The sequence below is a fragment of the Triticum aestivum genome, chromosome 3B, assembly GCF_018294505.1.
Source record: "Triticum aestivum cultivar Chinese Spring chromosome 3B, IWGSC CS RefSeq v2.1, whole genome shotgun sequence".
NCBI lineage: Eukaryota > Viridiplantae > Streptophyta > Magnoliopsida > Poales > Poaceae > Triticum > Triticum aestivum.
The window spans coordinates 834,058,195-834,075,106 of record NC_057801.1 but is presented as its reverse complement, the minus strand read 5'-3'; the positions used below and the strand labels follow the sequence as shown (position 1 = coordinate 834,075,106).

Sequence of the window (16,912 nt, the reverse complement as noted above, 5' to 3'; positions counted from 1 at the left end):
TATGGAGTTGGAGTTGGCGTCGGAGGTCCACCAGGAGGCCCACGAGGTAGGGGGCGCACCCCCACCCTCGTGAGCAGGGTGTGGGCCCCCTGGTCTTCATCTTTGGCGAGGATTTTTTATTTTTTTTTCTAAGGTGTTCCGTGGAGTTTCAGGTCATTCCGAGAACTTTTATTTTCTGCACATAAAACAACACCATGGCAATTCTGCTGAAAACAGCGTCAGTCCGGGTTAGTTCCATTCAAATTATACAAGTTAGAGTCCAAAACAAGGGCAAAAGTGTTTGGAAAAGTAGATACAACGGAGACGTATCAGCCCCTACCTAGCCCAACCGCTGGCAGCCCCGGCCGTGTCGACGGTGTTAGAATCCGCGACGGCCCGTAGCCCCCGCTGCTCTCCAAGCACGCCTGTGGCCATGGCCGAGCAACCGCCCGGCTCCAACAGCGCGGCGGCGCACGGGCCCGTCCCGGCCGGCACTGTCGAGGAGCTCTCCGCAGGGACCTCCTCCACTGTGCGGCTGTCTGCGCCGACAAGGTCGGACTCACCGGGGGACGCCTCCTCCTCTCCTCTCTCTGAGTGCGTCCGTAAGCTGCAGGCCTCGCGTAGGCGGGCACGGTTGGAGGTCGAGGCCGCCGAGCTGCTGGTCGCCGCACCACCCTGTCTTCCCAACTCACGAGTCGTGACCATGGAGTGTGGTCGGTGGCGAGTAGCGGGCGGAGTGGCCACGGAGGCGTCCTGCAGGCAACGAACGGAGGAAGGCCGCCTCAGCGTCGGGGGAGGCAGGCGGAGACGGCTGCGACGCGGCGACGGAGCAAGTTGCGAGCTCCGCCCGGCACCATGGACGGCGAGCACCAAGTCGCTCCTGACAGTTGTGTAAAAGAGGGGTTGATTGCTTTTTCTTTTTAGATCTAAGGGTGTGTATGTAAATGTTATGCCAAGTCAGCTCCTTATAATCTGGTCCTGATACGTCTCCAACGTATCTATAATTTATGAAGCATTCATGTTATTTTATTATCTGCTTTGAATGTTTATGGGCTTTATTATACACTTTTATACTACTTTTGGGACTAACTTATTAACCGGAGGCCCAACCCATATTGCTGTTTTCTTGCCTATTTTAGTGTTTCGAAGAAAAGGAATATCAAACGGAGTCCAAACGGAATGAAACCTTCGGGAGCGTGATTTTTGGAACGAACATGATCCGGGAGACTTGGAGTACAAGCCAGGGAAACTTCGAGGAGGCCAAGAGATAGGAGGGCGCACCCACCCCCTGGGCGCGCCCCCTGTCTCTTGGGCCCCTCGAGGCTCCCTCGACTGACTTCTTTCGCTTATATAAGTCCACGTACCCTAAAAAATCGAATACGAAGTTAGATCAGGAGTTCCACCGCCGCAAACCTCTGTAGCCACCAAAAACCTCTCGGGAGCCCATTCCGGCACCCTGCCGGAGGGGGAATCCCTCACCGGTGGCCATCTTCATCATCCTGGCACTCTCCATGACGAGGATGGAGTAGTTCACCCTCGGGGCTGAGGGTATGTACCAGTAGCTATGTGTTTGATCTCTCTCTCTCTCTCTCTCTCGTGTTCTCTCTATGGCACGATCTTGATGTATCGCGAGCTTTGCTATTATAGTTGGATCTTATGATGTTTCTCCCCCTCTACTCTCTTGTAATAAATTGAGTTTTCCTCTTGAAGTTATCTTATCGGATTGAGTCTTTAATGATTTGAGAACACTTGATGTATGTCTTGCTGTGCTTATTTGTGGTGACAATGGGATATCACGTGATCCACTTGATGTATGCTTTGGTGATCAACTTGTGGGTTCCGCCCATGAACCTATGCATAGGGGTTGGCACACGTTTTCGTCTTGACTCTCCGGTAGAAACTTTGGGGCACTCTTTGAAGTACTTTGTGTTGGTTGAATAGATGAATCTGAGATTGTGTGATGCATATCGTATAATCATGCCCACGGATACTTGATATGACAATGGAGTATCTAGGTGACATTAGGGTTTTGGTTGATTTGCGTCTTAAGGTGTTATTTTAGTATGAACTCTATGATGGATAGAACAGAAAGAATAACTTTGAGGTGGTTTCGTACCCTACCATAATCTCTTCGTTTGTTCTCCGCTATTAGTGGCTTTGGAGTGACTCTTTGTTGCATGTCGAGGGATTGTTCTATGATCCAAGTATGTTATTATTGTTGAGAGAACTTGCACTAGTGAAAGTATGAACCTTAGGCCTTGTTTCCTACCATTGCAATACCGTTTACGCTCACTTTTATCATTAGTTACCTTACTGTTTTTATAATTTCAGATTACAAAACCTATATCTATCATCCATATTGCACTTGTATCACCATCTCTTCGCTGAACTAGTGCACCTATACAATTTACCATTGTATTGGGTGTGTTGGGGACACAAGAGAGTCTTTGTTATTTGGTTGTAGGGTTGTTTGAGATAGACCATCTTCATCCTACGCCTCCTATGGATTGATAAACCTTAGGTCATCCACTTGAGGGAAATTTGCTACTGTCCTACAAACCTCTGCACTTGGAGGCCCAACGTCTACAAGAAGAAGGTTGTGTAGTAGACATCAAGCTCTTTTCTAGCGCCGTTGCCGGGTAGGTGACTGCTTGAAGGTATATCTTTAGGTCTTGCAATCGAATCTTTTTGTTTCTTATTTTATCACTAGTTTAGTTTATAAAAGAAAACTAAAAAAAATGGATTTGAGTTTGTCTCATACACTTCATTTTTTTAAAATCTTTCGTGAGAATGATGGAAAGGAAAATTGTGCTCAATTGCTAGAAGAAGAATGCATTAGAATGTTTGATTCTAAATCTTTGAATGACAAGCATGATTGCAATGTTGTTAGTATGAACTCTTTGAATATCCATAGTACTAATGATAATTGCACTATTTATGATGAAAATGTCTCCTATGAGCATGTCGATTTTGTGGAGAGCATTGGGTTTGCATAGATACACCAAATAGAGTATAAAAGTCGAATACTTCAATTATTACGAAAGTATTATCAATGTACCGTGTTTTACTTTTCAACGTTCAGATGTACTTCGTGCCTGCCACTCACATGTGCATCTTCGCAGAATTTATTAATCCGTACCCCAGGATCATGTACCGTCATTTCCCCTTCCCACTTGCAATAACGTTCATGTTCCGCTTTTCTCCGCACTTAAGACCTACTCCCTTCCTCCGTTTCAAAATAGATAACCCAACTTTATACTACAGTTAGTATAAAGTTGGGTCATCTATTTTTAAACGGGGGAGTACTATTAAGATTTACTAAATTACTAGTCACCAATAATACTACTTCTCTCCATCACATGCAAATGAAGTGAAAAGCGAAAAACCACCACATTTGAGGCATCATTTGCGGAAAATTATCAGGTCACTAATAAAGAAAATGCATGTATATAAGGATGAAATGTATATTTTTGTACAAATTCAAGATCAAATACTTGAATTGCGACCTGTACAGAAAGGAACAAATTCATGGACTTTAGGGATCAACTGTGTTGAACGATGCAAACAAAAAAAAGTTTACTGTGTTGAGAAGCCATGGATTTGATTTTTTCTGCGCACCCCTCATTTCAACGTATTTCATCACGAAAATTTACATATATGTGCATTATGTCTTCATGTATATCTGTATTTTATCCAAAAAATTTAACATAAAAAAATGAATTTTGATTTTGTTTTAAATGGCATCCATAGAGCTCGGCCTTGAAGGGCGATTCTCGCCCAAAAGAAGAGCTAAAAAATACTACAACTCCAAGCAACGTTAATAATTAAGAAAAAAGAAAAATTCTTCCTAGGCGCAATGAGTGATCTTGGGAACGCACACAGCCCACAGCTACCACAGTTATTATCATGAATGATCTTCAGAACGCGCACAGTTATTACTCCTGCTGCAGCCTGCACACCTCCCTCCCTCCCCCATTCATTCACCTTCAATCAATCCCCTTCCCCACTCACAATCCCTAGTACAGTGCAGTAAATCGGAGCTGCCGGAGGCGCCAGACGACCGCCGGACGAATCGGAGCGCGGCGCGAGCCTCCGCGACCTCCTTCTCTCCGGGTCCAGGCGCGGCCGCCGGGCGCGGTGCGTGCCTCTCCAGGTACTCGCCTTTGCTTCCGTTTCTCCCTGAAGAAGCAGTTTTTACTCCACTCTCAACTCCCCGTGTTCTCCGACCCCCACTCCAGGATCTCACCGGAAGCACGTCTAGTTTGCTCATCCCACCGTGTACTTGTGCGTGTGACTGCAACCCTTGGTCCTGGTAATTGTTTTTCTCTCCTTCTTATAATTATTAGTCTGCTCTAGTGGATCTCTCTCTCAGAGTAAAATCCTCTGAATCAAATCACGTGTCTTTTGTTCATCTTAACTTAACATCTGGCCATTTGCTAATTATGGTCTGTAAATTGTAGATTATCTTTCTGGTTTGCCCGGCACAACTCTGCAGTTTGCTCGCTTTGGGAGAACGCTCACGAGGCTAGCTGCTGTCACTGCCACGGTCTTCATTTTGCTCGCCGTCAACGTCGACAACAACAGGTATGCTGCTCTGTTTCCTCTCTTGTTATTCACCTCTTCAGATTTTGTTTGCACTACAGTCTCTATCAGTCACAACTAATTGATTCATGCAAACATCCAGTAAATGGCTCAACTGCAGCTCTGAATGATTCCCCACCATTCTCCTCTCTGAAATGCAGATCCGATTCCTCTCCAGGTTCAGCGCCAAGGATCTCACTGTGGGGGTGTGGCTGCAGCAGAAGCATATGTTATGCACCTGCACGTCTAGTCTGTGGTAATTTGTTTTAGTCCGTCGTGGATCTCTCCATCTCTTGCATTGCATGCTCTGGTTGATCTTAGTTGGAACATTTTGGCCGTTTGCTAATTCTAGTTTGTAACTTGTAAAGTATCTTTCTTGTTCGCCTGGCAGATCTCGCAAGTTTGGTTGCTTGGGACAACTCTGGTGTTGAGGTTAAGGGCTCTGAGGTTGCGTTCACTGTCTTGCATTTCACCAAAGTTTGGTCACTCACGAGGCTGCTGTCACCGCCACAGTCTTCATCTTGGTTGCCAGTCGACAGCACCAGGTATGCACCGTTTCCTGTCTTGTTATTTACTACTTCCGTCTCAAAATGTAAGATTTATTTTGTAGGCTAGATTTAGCTCAAGTGCAGCCATTAACACTGAGCATTGTTTTGCAGTACGGCATCCATCAGCCACAACCAGTTGATCTACAAAAAAATCGAGTAAATGGCCGAACTGCAGCTCCGGTTCCCCGCCATTCTCCACTCTCAACTGTAGTGCCAAGTTCTGCACCACTACTAACAGTTATGAAGTAGAAGGCGTCCAGCTTGGTTGCAACCCTTTGTCTTTCTTATTTCTCTGCTCTTAGTTGAAACATTTGGCCATTTGCTAACTGTAGTTGGTAAATTGCAAACTATATGTTTCTGGTTCGATTTTGCTTCCATTTAAACTGCATTTTATTCTCCACTCTGAAGTCTGAACTACAACTCTGAATAATTCCCCACTCTGAACTGTAGCTTTGGTTCCCCGTGTTCCCAGGTATTTTCTTCCATGTGTCCCCAGAAGCATACGCACCTGCACGTCTAGCTTGCTCACGCCACCATTATCTTCTCTGCCCTCTGTGGTTCTGCGGTTAGTTAGTTCTGCCTATGCTGCAGTTGTGGTTCTGGACGAGGACAAGGTGACGGATACCTTCATACTGGTAATGTTATCTGTCTTTCTTAGTCTACCTGTTGGATCTCTCACATCTTCTGAATCACGTGTCCAGTTGAAACATGTGGCCATTTGCTAATTATCTTTCTGGTTCGCCCGGTAGATCTCTGAAGTTTGGTCGCTTGGGAGAACACTGGTGTTGAGGCTGAAGCTTCAGAGACTGCGTTGGCTGCTTCCATTTTGATTGCCATCACAGTGGTTTGGTCCCTCACGAGGCTGCTGTCACCGCGCCACAGTCTTCATTCGACAACACCAGGTGTGTCCTGTTTCCTCTCTTGTTATTTACATCTTTGGTTTAGCTCAAGCACAGCCATTAACACCACCCACTAGTTTGCAGTGCAACCTATATCCGTCACACAAAATGGAGGCGACGTCCATCAGCATTGGTAAGTCCGTACTGAACGGGGCGCTCAAATACGCCCAGTCGGCTGTGGCGGAGGAGGTGTCTCTGCAGCTTGGTGTGCAGCGCGACCACTGCTTCATTTCGGACGAGCTCGAGATGATGCAGTCATTCCTGATGGCTGCACACGAGGAGCGAGACGATAACAAGGTGGTCAGGACTTGGGTGAAACAAGTCCGCGATGTGTCCTACGCCGTCGAGGACTGTCTCCATAATTTCGCCGTTCGTCTTCAGAAGCAGTCCTGGTGGCGCATCCCTCGCACGCTGCTAGACCGGCGTTGTGTGGCGAAGCAGATGAAGGAGCTCAGAATCAAGGTGGAGGATGTCAGCCAGAGGAACCAACGGTACCACCTCATCAAGGGTTCTAGCTCCAAGCCTACCTCTGTTGTTGGGCAGCCTACCATCTCCAGTGCAACGATGTCGGCTGCCGATGATGCAAGGCTACTGCAGCAGAAAGCAAAAATGGATCTCGTCAAGTTGATCAATTGCAAGGATGATGCACTTCGAGTGATAGCTTTGTGGGGCACAAGTAGCAGTGATCTGGGGGAGATATCCATCGTCAAGAGTGCCTATGAAGATCTCATCATACACAAGAATTTTAATTGCTGTGCTTGGATCACATTGATGTGCCCTTTCAATCAGTCAGATTTCATTCGAAGCATCATTAGGCAAATTTATGTTAATTCTCTTCAAGAAACAGGAAAAGAAGGAAAATCAGCTATTGGGGCCCAAGTTTTGAGGATGATGCCAACTATGAAAGAAGATGGTTTGGCTCATGAGTTCAAGAGATATTTAAATTTCAAGAGTTACCTAATTGTACTCAATGGCATACACACCATTGAATAGTGGGATTGCATTAAAACATGTTTCCCAAACAACAAGAAAGGAAGTCGAATCATAGTATCCACTGAGAAAGTTGAAGTTGCAAGCTTATGCATAGGAGCAGAGGATGAAGCTTTGGAGCATAAGAAGTTATTTGTTGATCGATCTCTTTATGCTTTCTACAGTAAGGTAATTTCGATGTCCTGAAAATTGTCAAATTAATGCTCCTCTTGTTTAGTTTGTTTAGTGCAACAACTAATGGTTGACATAATCAACTAGCTTGGACTTGTGTTTTCCTGAAAGTTTTAGGTTAATAGCTATTCTGCTAGTTTAATTAAGAAATGTATTTTCTCTTTTTCATGAGAAAGAATTTGTAGGATTTATGTACATTTTACTTACGCTACTACTGAGATATACAGTAACCTTAATTTATCAAGGCCAATGTGCATAAATGACTCCTTCTGGTATTTATGCATCTCCCCCTCCATCCCCCATCATCTGTTTGCATTGCATGTTGTCTGCCTTAGCCTTAGATCCAATCTTGACCATGCAAATAATCCCAGTGGTTACTCTAGCTCAGGTCCTTGACTCGTACTCCGCTAGTTTTCTAGCTCAGGTCCTTGACTCTCATGTGGAGTTATTTGGCTTCCTATACTTATCTAGGGGCCATTGGTCAGCAATCAGCAATGAATTATATCCTCTCCATTTTTGACACCAATGAAAGGTTCCCAGCCACTTGAACTCTTAACATTGTTTCAAGTAATCAATGATGGAAAATCCAAGTACCTATCTAACTTGTAAACTCTTTCATATCATAATATTTTGTTTGATATTTTACATGTTGAAGTATTGTGCCCAACATCATATCCAACAACTTCCCTACATGTATATATATACTCCCAATATACTTTATTTTATTTTTTGTCCTACCTAACAAACTACATGATTTATTAGAGATTTTCATATCTTTTTAGAACAGAAGTATTATATGAAAAATTACAAAAAACTTAAAAGAGGACAAAATATTATCATGTGAAAACGAAGGCAACACCTAATCATTAATCGTGTGCTTGTGTTTAGGTTTCTCAGGAGGGAAGCAATTCGGAGGAAAAAGGGTCCACCTCATATGTAACCCCTAGCGTTGTTAACAGCTCTGCACACAAGAATATCCTCACACGTATGGAGACAATGGCTACTCTAGAGGAATCTCGCCTCATCGGGAGAGGGAATGAAAAAGAGGAAATCATCAAACTAATCTCAAATAAAGATCCCCAGCAATTTCATGTGTTCTCCTTGTGGGGAATGGGTGGTATTGGAAAAACAACACTAGTAAGGGATATCTATCAAAGCCAAGAGATTAGTAGCATGTTTGATAAGCGTGCTTGTGTCACAGTCATGCGCCCTTTCAACTCAGCAGCACTCCTTGAGAGCTTAACTATGCAATTCAGAGATAAGAATGAAGATACAAAAGAGATAGATTTAAGGAGATGTTTAGAAGGAAAGAGATATTTGCTTGTTCTTGATGATCTATGGTCCATAGGAGAGTGGGATGCTATAAAACAATATTTGCCAGAAACGGCACCAAGCTGCATAATAGTCACCACAAGGGAAGAGAATATAGCGAAGCACTGCTCCAAGGATGAAAGAAATATATACCCTCTTCACCATCTGGGCCCTGATGACGCATGTACCCTCTTCACCAAAAAGGTAAAAATGGAGTAGTGTGCTCAATTAGTTGTTCTGTTAATCCTCTCCCTCTTATTTCTGTTACTGCTTCAAACTTCACAAGCAATATCTTTGTGAATACATATAACAGAATTATAAAATCAACTTGCTAGGCCTTTGTGCACTAGAAAATTCGAATTGCCATTTGGTAGAAATCTCGCTCAATAGCTTGAATGATACATATAAATACAAAGGACCACAGAATACATAAACTATGATTACAATAAGGTGGAGACATGATAATCTGTGTAGTTATAGTTAGGTCCAACCAAATAATTTGTGGATTTTGTAACTGTCGAAGTGAAGTAGGATATCCCTGTTTAGGCACAAATATAGGTTTTAAAGTTATTGCATGGCCACCTTTTTCTTGTGGATTTATTTTTTTAGCATTTTTATCCACCCAGATGTACTGCAATTAAACACATGCTTCAATATTACCGAAAAAGGCTTTCGCCCCTCTTTATAAATAAAGCAAACCGCCACAAGACATACAACCAAAGCAGGTTCACACACACACACACCACCCGAGTCTCACAACAAAGTACACAGGTTCTGCTAAGGGCACAGCTCAACAAGCCCAAAAGAAAGAGAGAAAACAAAACACTCCAAGCGCAGGGAGTCTAGTCTGGATCCGGCTGGGGCGGCGGCGACAGGCGGACGGCCATCGAGCGGAGGTCGGCGATGAAGGCTGAGATGGCGTCCCGGTCCGGGGGGCGGCTAAGCGGCCGCCAAAGCTGCAAGAAACCCGAGAGTTTGTAGAGCGACGAAGGGGGGTACACTGGATCACAAGCTTATTGCGAATGGTCCAAAGAGTCCAGGCAAGAACCCCAACCTCAAGCCACCTAATGTGGCGAGAGGACGCGGGGGACATCTGGAGTTCAGCAAATAAGTCCGGGAAATTGGTGTGGCACCAACTTCCACTGACAATCTCGCGAAAGCAGCTCCAGAGGAACTGGGCGGAGACGCAAGCGAAGAAGATGTGGTTCGAGTCTTCCGGGACTCCACAGAGCGGGCAGATACCAGTGCCCGGGCCATTCCGCTTGCAGACCTCCACACCGGACGGGACCCGTCCGCGAATCCACTGCCACATGAAGATGCGAATCTTCAGGGGGACACGGACGGACCACACCATCGATAGGGGGAGGGGGCGGAGGAGGGGGCAATGGCCATGTACAGCGACTTGGTTGAGAACTGGCCCGATGGTTCCAAGCGCCAGCGCACAAGGTCCTGACCCCCATCCACCAACGGCTCATGCAGAGCAACGCAATCGAGCAACTCACGCCAGGCGGCGGATTCCGCCGGCCCAAAGGGCCGACGGAAAGCAAGGCGCCCTAAGTCAAGAAGGCCCTATCAACAGAAATCATGGGGTCGACGGAGATAGAGAAGAGGGCGGAAAAGCGGGCCGCAAAGGGAGAGTCGCCGGCCCAGCGATCAAACCAGAAGAGCGTCGAGAGGCCGTACCCCACCGAGATGGAGGTACCAATGCGGAGCACTGGGAGAAGCTGGACGAGAGACTGCCAGAACTGAGACCCGCCCGATTTCTGACAGAAGGCAAGGGGTTGACCCTGCAGGTATTTATTCCGGATAATGTCGAGCCAGAGGCCACCATGACCCTGCGCAATGCGCCACTGCCACCGGGATAGAAGGGCAATATTCATCCTTTTAGAGCACATGATGCCCAGGCCACCTTGCTCCCTGGGCTTGCAGATGTCAGGCCAGCTGACCATGTGATACTTCTGCTTGCCATGCTCGCCAGCCCAGTAGAATCGGGACTGAATTTTGGCGATCTCCTTATGGAGAGACTCACGGAGGCTGTAGAAACTCATAAGAAACAAGAGGAGGCTGGAGAGGGATGAGTTGATGAGAATAGTCCGGGCCGCCTTAGAAAGCCACCTCCCCTGCCAGGGCTCGCACCGGGACTGGAGCTTGGTCACGGAGGGCCGCAGGTCCGCGACAGAGAGACGCGAGTCACTAATGGGCGTCCCTAGGTAGGAAGTGGGAAATGAACCCAGGCGGCAATCAAGTCTATTGGCAATGGCCACAGACTCAGAGGGGGAATATCCCATCACCATAACATCGCTCTTGTCGAAGTTGATCTTGAGGCCCGACATCCGTTGGAAGCAGAGAAGGAGGAACTTAAGGTTGGCGATGTCCATCTCCGAGCCTTCAATCATGATGATCGTGTCGTCAGCATACTGGAGGATGGAGATCCCCGAGCCCCCAGAAAGGTGGGGGGTAATCCCACGAATGTGGCCAGCGGCTTTTGCCTTATCCAGAATGGAGGCAAGAGCGTCCACTACCATATTGAAGAGGAACGGGGAGAAGGGGTCGCCTTGGCGCACCCCACATAGGGTAGGGAAGAAAGGACCGATCTCGCCGTTGATGTTGACCACCGTGCGACCGCAAGAGACCATTTGCATGACTCTAGTGATCCATCGGTCGTCAAAGCCCTTCCGAAGGACTTCCCTGAGGAAGGTCCAGCTAACCATGTCGTAGGCTTTATGGAAATCGATCTTCAGAAAAACCGCCTTCAGGCGTTTAACCCGGACCTCATGAAGTACCAGGACACCATCCAGGATGTACCGGCCCTTAATGAAGGCCGACTGGTTAGGGTGGGTAATCCGATCTGCAAGCAGGGTTACCCTATTGGCGTACCCCTTGGCCAGGATCCGGAAGATCATGTTAATGACCGTGATCGGGCGGAACTGGCGGATAACCGAGCGCAAACGACGTCGGTGAATCCAGCCTGGGATAGCCAGAAAGTCTCGAAGCGAAAACGAGGGGGGATCGGCGGACGTTCGTCCGTGGAGGAGAGAAGCAGGGGGACATGGTCCGAACCAATCCGGGTGATGGCGCGGAGAGAGGCTAGGGGACAACGGAGGTCCCAATCCGGGGAAACTAGGACCCGGTCCAAGACGGACTGGGTCGGGGAGGCTTGCCGATTGGTCCAGGTAAACCGGGCCCCAATCCGATCAATCTCCCGGAGGGCGAGGTCAGCAATGAAGTCATTAAACAATTGCATCCGGGCAAAGCACACATTGTCATTGCTCTTGTCTTCCGCTACACGCAGCAGGTTGAAGTCGCCACCTACTACCACGGGAAGGGAGGCCGCCGAGATCTTCCGGTGGAGCTCCTCCAGGAAGGAGGCCGACCTACTATGGTCGGCCGGCCCATAGACAATGATGACCTCCCACTTGAAGTTGAGCGATCTCTCGAATAACTCCATGCTGACGAAGAATTCGCCCCTATCCATGCTGCCCACCTCGAAGGTGACATCCTTCACACCTAAAAGGATGCCACCCGAGTGGCCCGCGCTCCCACTAGAAGGGAGCCAGTGCCACGCAAAGAGGTGAGAGCTCAGCCGGTCAAGCTCAGGAAGCGTGAAATCGCGACGCATGGTCTCTTGCACAGCAACAATGTCGATGTGCTCATCTCGCATGTACTCCACTAACTGGCGGCGACGACCATCATGGCCGAAGCCGCGGATGTTCCAGAAAAGAGCCCGCATTAAGGAGCCATAGGGGGGCTGCTTGACCCCAGAACACGAGAAGCGCTTAGCGCGTGAAGGGCCGCCGTGCGGGAGCGGGTGCGGCCCCGGATCTCCGCCCCGGCCACAAGGGGAGGAGGCGCCGTCAGCTGCGGCACGGGCGGGGAGGGGGATACCCCAACCGAAGAGGCGGCTGGGGGCACGAGGAGGGCCGCCCGGGCCTCCGCGAGCTTCCCATCGAGAACCTCACGAGCTCTGATGGCCGCGATCTGGGCAAGAGGAGGGCCAACTTCCCCACGGAAAATGATCGCGGAGTCGGAGGCCAGTTTGGCGAGGTGGCCCAGCGGCACAGACTCAAGCACAGAGAAAGAACAAGACGAAGCAGAGGGGGGAATGGAGGGTGTACCTGGCTCCAAGTTACGGGTGGCCGCGCGAAGCTCCGCCCGCTCGGGGATGGGCAACGCCGGGCTGCCCTCAGGGTGAGCAGCATCCAGCCCAGCACTCCGGCGGGAGGCCACCACCGGGGAGGAGGTCGACCGACCGCGACGAGAGTAGGCGGCGGAGCGGGGGGGGGGGGGGGGGGGCTGGGCCGCCAAAGGCGTGATGATCCGAGCCGCCCCCACCACAGGAGACGTCGAAGGAGAGGACAGCAGACCCGGCCCAGCACAGCCGAGGTAGAGCGGGGCAGGGGGTGACGGCGCGGCCGGAGGGGGAGGCGGCGCGAGGGGGGCCGATAAGACGGCATCCGGGGCGACTCGCGGAGACGACGGGGCCGGAGGAGCATCAGGCTGCGGGGAGGAGATGGCGACGGGGGGTGGCGAGGCCGGGGCGGGGGGGGGGGGGGGGCAGCCACAAGGGGCGTCCCCCCAACCGCGGGTGCCGCCTGAGAGTCTGGGAGCAGGCCGCAGGACGGGACCACCGAGTCCAGCACAGAGGGCGGAGATGAGGCGGGGGAGCGTGGGGAGGAGGCCGGGCAGACCACCAGGCCCACACTGGAGATGTCGGCGGTCTCCGTGTATGTTTTCCAATTTGAGCTGAAAGAAAAAAATGCCGTGTGCACGGCGAGGTGTTCGTTGCTAGGCGTATGTCGCCGCAAATACTCTTGTCTTGAGTTCGTCTCTTCGGTCCGGTGTTCGTGTCACGGGAGGGCTGCTCGGCGTGTGTCGCCGGAGGGTTTGTCCCAACACAAAAAACTCACAGCCGGACCGCCGTTTTGAGCCAAAGCCTCACACCCGCCCTTCCGCCCTGAAGGCTAGAGCGACCGGACATCACCACTGCAGCACGCCCTGCTGAATGCGTTACAAGCTCACCATGAAGGGATGTTGCCTCGTTGCCCAATGCCTTGCCACACCCCTCCCTGGTTTACCAGATCCAAAAGGATCCAGATCCAGGGGCAGGAGTGTTAGCATCGGTCAACTGTGTTGGCCATGCTTCTCCCTCTGTAGTCTAGTTATCTTTCTCCTTTATTGAATAGCAGGTGAGGGAGAAGCATGCTGAGACGTGTGAAATAGGAGGCGCCAGACTCCATGTGTATGCCTCCACAACTTGTTGCTGGAGGAGTTGCTACTATGAGAAAAATAGGAAAGGAAGGCAACCCAATTGAAAGGGGATTGGAAATAGCTGGTGCTTGCGTGCTCTGTTCTTAGCCATCCGGTGCCTGCAACCTGCTTGTTCTATTGTTTCTTCTGCTGTGTCCACCAACATCAAGTCTGCTGCTGTGTCCACCGGCAAAGGGAGGACGAGGGAGACTCGGTGTCCATCATGGAGAACACAATGCGACAGCAGGTGGGTGAGAGGTGTAGAATGGAACCCTAAACCTAGTGAAGCGAGTCCGACCTGAGTCGCCCACATTAAACTGGGAGCAACGGATGGACCGAATTGTTTTCTAAGAAATCCAGTAGTTCACTCTTTATTGGGTATTTTTGTTGTTATGGTGCTCTCCTTGAATGCCTCCACAATTATTCTGTGCACATGCATAAAAAAACTCCGCTGGATGAGTCACGTGTTAAGATTGAGGAACCATATTTTCTAATAGGAGAACCGTAAAAGAGCTGCTCATGTAGTAACCACATTCAGGTGTTCTGATTATGACAAATATGCACCATTAACTAAGAGGCCCAATCATATCAAGTTAATGCCTACTTCTGTAGCTATGTGAGGTAATTGGTGTCCAATGAAATCAGTAGCAAGAATACTATTAGCACTGAGGCGAGGTGTAGCTGTAGAAGTTGGAAGCATGATGGGAAATGGCATTGTTTTGATTTGCATTTTTGCGTGCAATGCAGGTAGGAATGAGAGAGACGTTGGGTTATTATACTATGGGCATGTTGCTAAGTGGGAGGAAAATCTTTCTAGGAACAGAAATGAAGATATACTTAATAAAAAAATGGATGATGGAGAAACTTATTATCCAACAAGAAGCAGCATTGTCTCACTTTTACATCTTTGTAATGCATATTCCTATATGAAAAATGTGCTAGACAATGGTGCATATATGCTTTCTTTCTTGCTGTACTAAATGACTTGATTGATATGGATTTCAGGTATTTAAGGAGACCGTAAGTTTGGATGAGCGATATCCAGAGTTGGTTGAACCAGCAAAACTGATATTGAAGAAGTGCAGAGGGCTTCCCCTTGGACTAGTCATCATAGGTGGCTTCTTAGCAAACCAACCAAAAACTGCTTTTGAATGGAGAAAAATGAATGAGCATATCAGTGCTGAGTTGGAGTTGAATCCAGAGCTTGAGACCATAAAAGCAATCCTTATGAAAAGCTATGATGGTTTACCCTATTACCTCAAGGCTTGTTTCTTGTATCTGGCCATCTTTCCTGAAGACCAGCAGATTGCACGGAGACGCTTAGTGCGTCGTTGGATTGCGGAGAGTTACTCAAGTGAGGTACGTGACAAGTCTGTGGAGGAAGTATTGGACTCTTACTTCATGGAACTTATAAGCAGGAGCATGATCCTACCATCTCAACAGTCAGTTCATAGTAGGAAAGGAATTGACTCCTGCCACGTCCATGATCTCATTCGTGAAATTGCCATCTCAAAGTCTATGGAGGAAAACCTTGTTTTCACATTGGAGGAAGGGTGCAACTTAAATAACCAAGGCACAGTGCGTCATCTTGCTGTAAGCAGCAACTGGAAGGGAGATCAGTGTGAGTTTGAGAATATAGTAGACCTGTCCCGTGTACGATCATTGACAGTGTTCGGAAATTGGAGATCGTTTTACATTTCTGATAAGATGAGGTTACTTCGAGTGCTGGATTTGGAAGGCGAGTGGGATCTTGTTGATCATCACCTTCAGCACATTGGGAAGCTTGTACATGTGAGATATCTTTCTCTAAGGGGACATGCTGATATACATCACCTGCCAAATTCGTTGGGGAACCTGAGACAACTCCAGACACTAGATATTTCTGGCACGAGCATAGTGAAGCTACCAAGGGCCATCATCAAACTTGTGAAGATGCAACGCATTCTTGCTAGTGGCAGACAATGGACTTCAGATGGTGTTGAAATGCCAAGAGGGATTTGGAAACTGAAGTCCCTGCACACACTGCATACCGTGGACATCTCAGTGGGAAAGGCTGTTCTAGAAGATATAAAAAGGTTGACCCGGTTACACAAGTTAGGGTTGAGAGGCATCAACAAGAGAAACGGTCAAGAGTTGTGTTCAGCAATTGTGCGTCTCAGCAGCCTGGAGTCCTTGTCACTGCGCTCACACGGAGAGCCAGGTTTATCAGGCTGCTTGGATGGCCTGTCCTCACCTTCAGAAAACCTGCAGAGCCTCAAGTTGACAGGCAAGCTGGTTAAACTGCCGGAGTGGATCCAGAGACTCAAAAATCTCGTTAAGCTGGAGCTAGAGTGGTCGAGCATAACGGAGCATGATGCGGCCATACAAGTTCTTGGGAACCTAGCAAACCTGGCCACCCTACGTCTATTGGATGGCTCATTCGTTGGTGAAGAGGTTCATTTCAGTTTCCGGCGGGAGGCATTCCCGAGGCTGAAGGTGCTGCAGCTGCATATGATAGAAAACATCAAGTCGGTGGGATTTGAAGAAGGAGCAGCCCATAAGCTTGAGTTGCTGCAGTATTGTGGTTGGAGCAGTGACATCAGGGTTGGGCTGTTCTCTGGGTTACTATACCTCCCAAGCCTCAAGGAATTTATGCTGTATTGGGGGAACTGGGAGAAGACTGAGTTCGTGGAGCACTTGCGAGGCCAGCTGGCAGGGCCCGTTTTGAAGAGTTGGGACGGAGAGTAGCTAGCTGTATTCAACTCCCCTTTCATCCATCTTTGTATTCATGTAGTACGATTGAGTTGATGTAAGCTGCACGGTGGTACGCTAGCAAATGGCTTTCGTTTTGTTTATCCGTCACGACTCATTGATTTCTATGCCTGTTTGGGTGAGCACAGTTCAGCCAACAGTAAATTTTCGTGTACGTGATGTTTTAGGAAACGGGGCAGGTGCTGACAAAACTGTCTCCCATCGCTATATTGATTAACAACACAATTCGATCGATTGCAGTACTGGTGTTTGGGATTTGGGAGCAACTAGTAGTGAGTGTGAGAATTGGAGTTGAGATAATGGTCCTACAGGGGTGTCTGCCCGCAGCAAGTTGAGATAATTGGCAGGCAGGCTGCGAGAAGATGACAGCGGCATCATCAGGAGGTGTGGAAGACTTGACTGAGACTGACCCAAAGTGCTCAGGACCTCTGCTCT

At 48.6% G+C, this 16,912-nt stretch overlaps 1 pseudogene; it reads left to right on the top strand.

Annotated features, from left to right (window-relative positions):
- Nucleotides 1–6,094: 6,094 nt before the first annotated feature.
- LOC123072772 (disease resistance protein Pik-2-like) lies at nt 6,095–16,560 on the top strand (annotated as a pseudogene).
- The last annotated feature ends 352 nt before the right edge of the window (nt 16,561–16,912 follow it).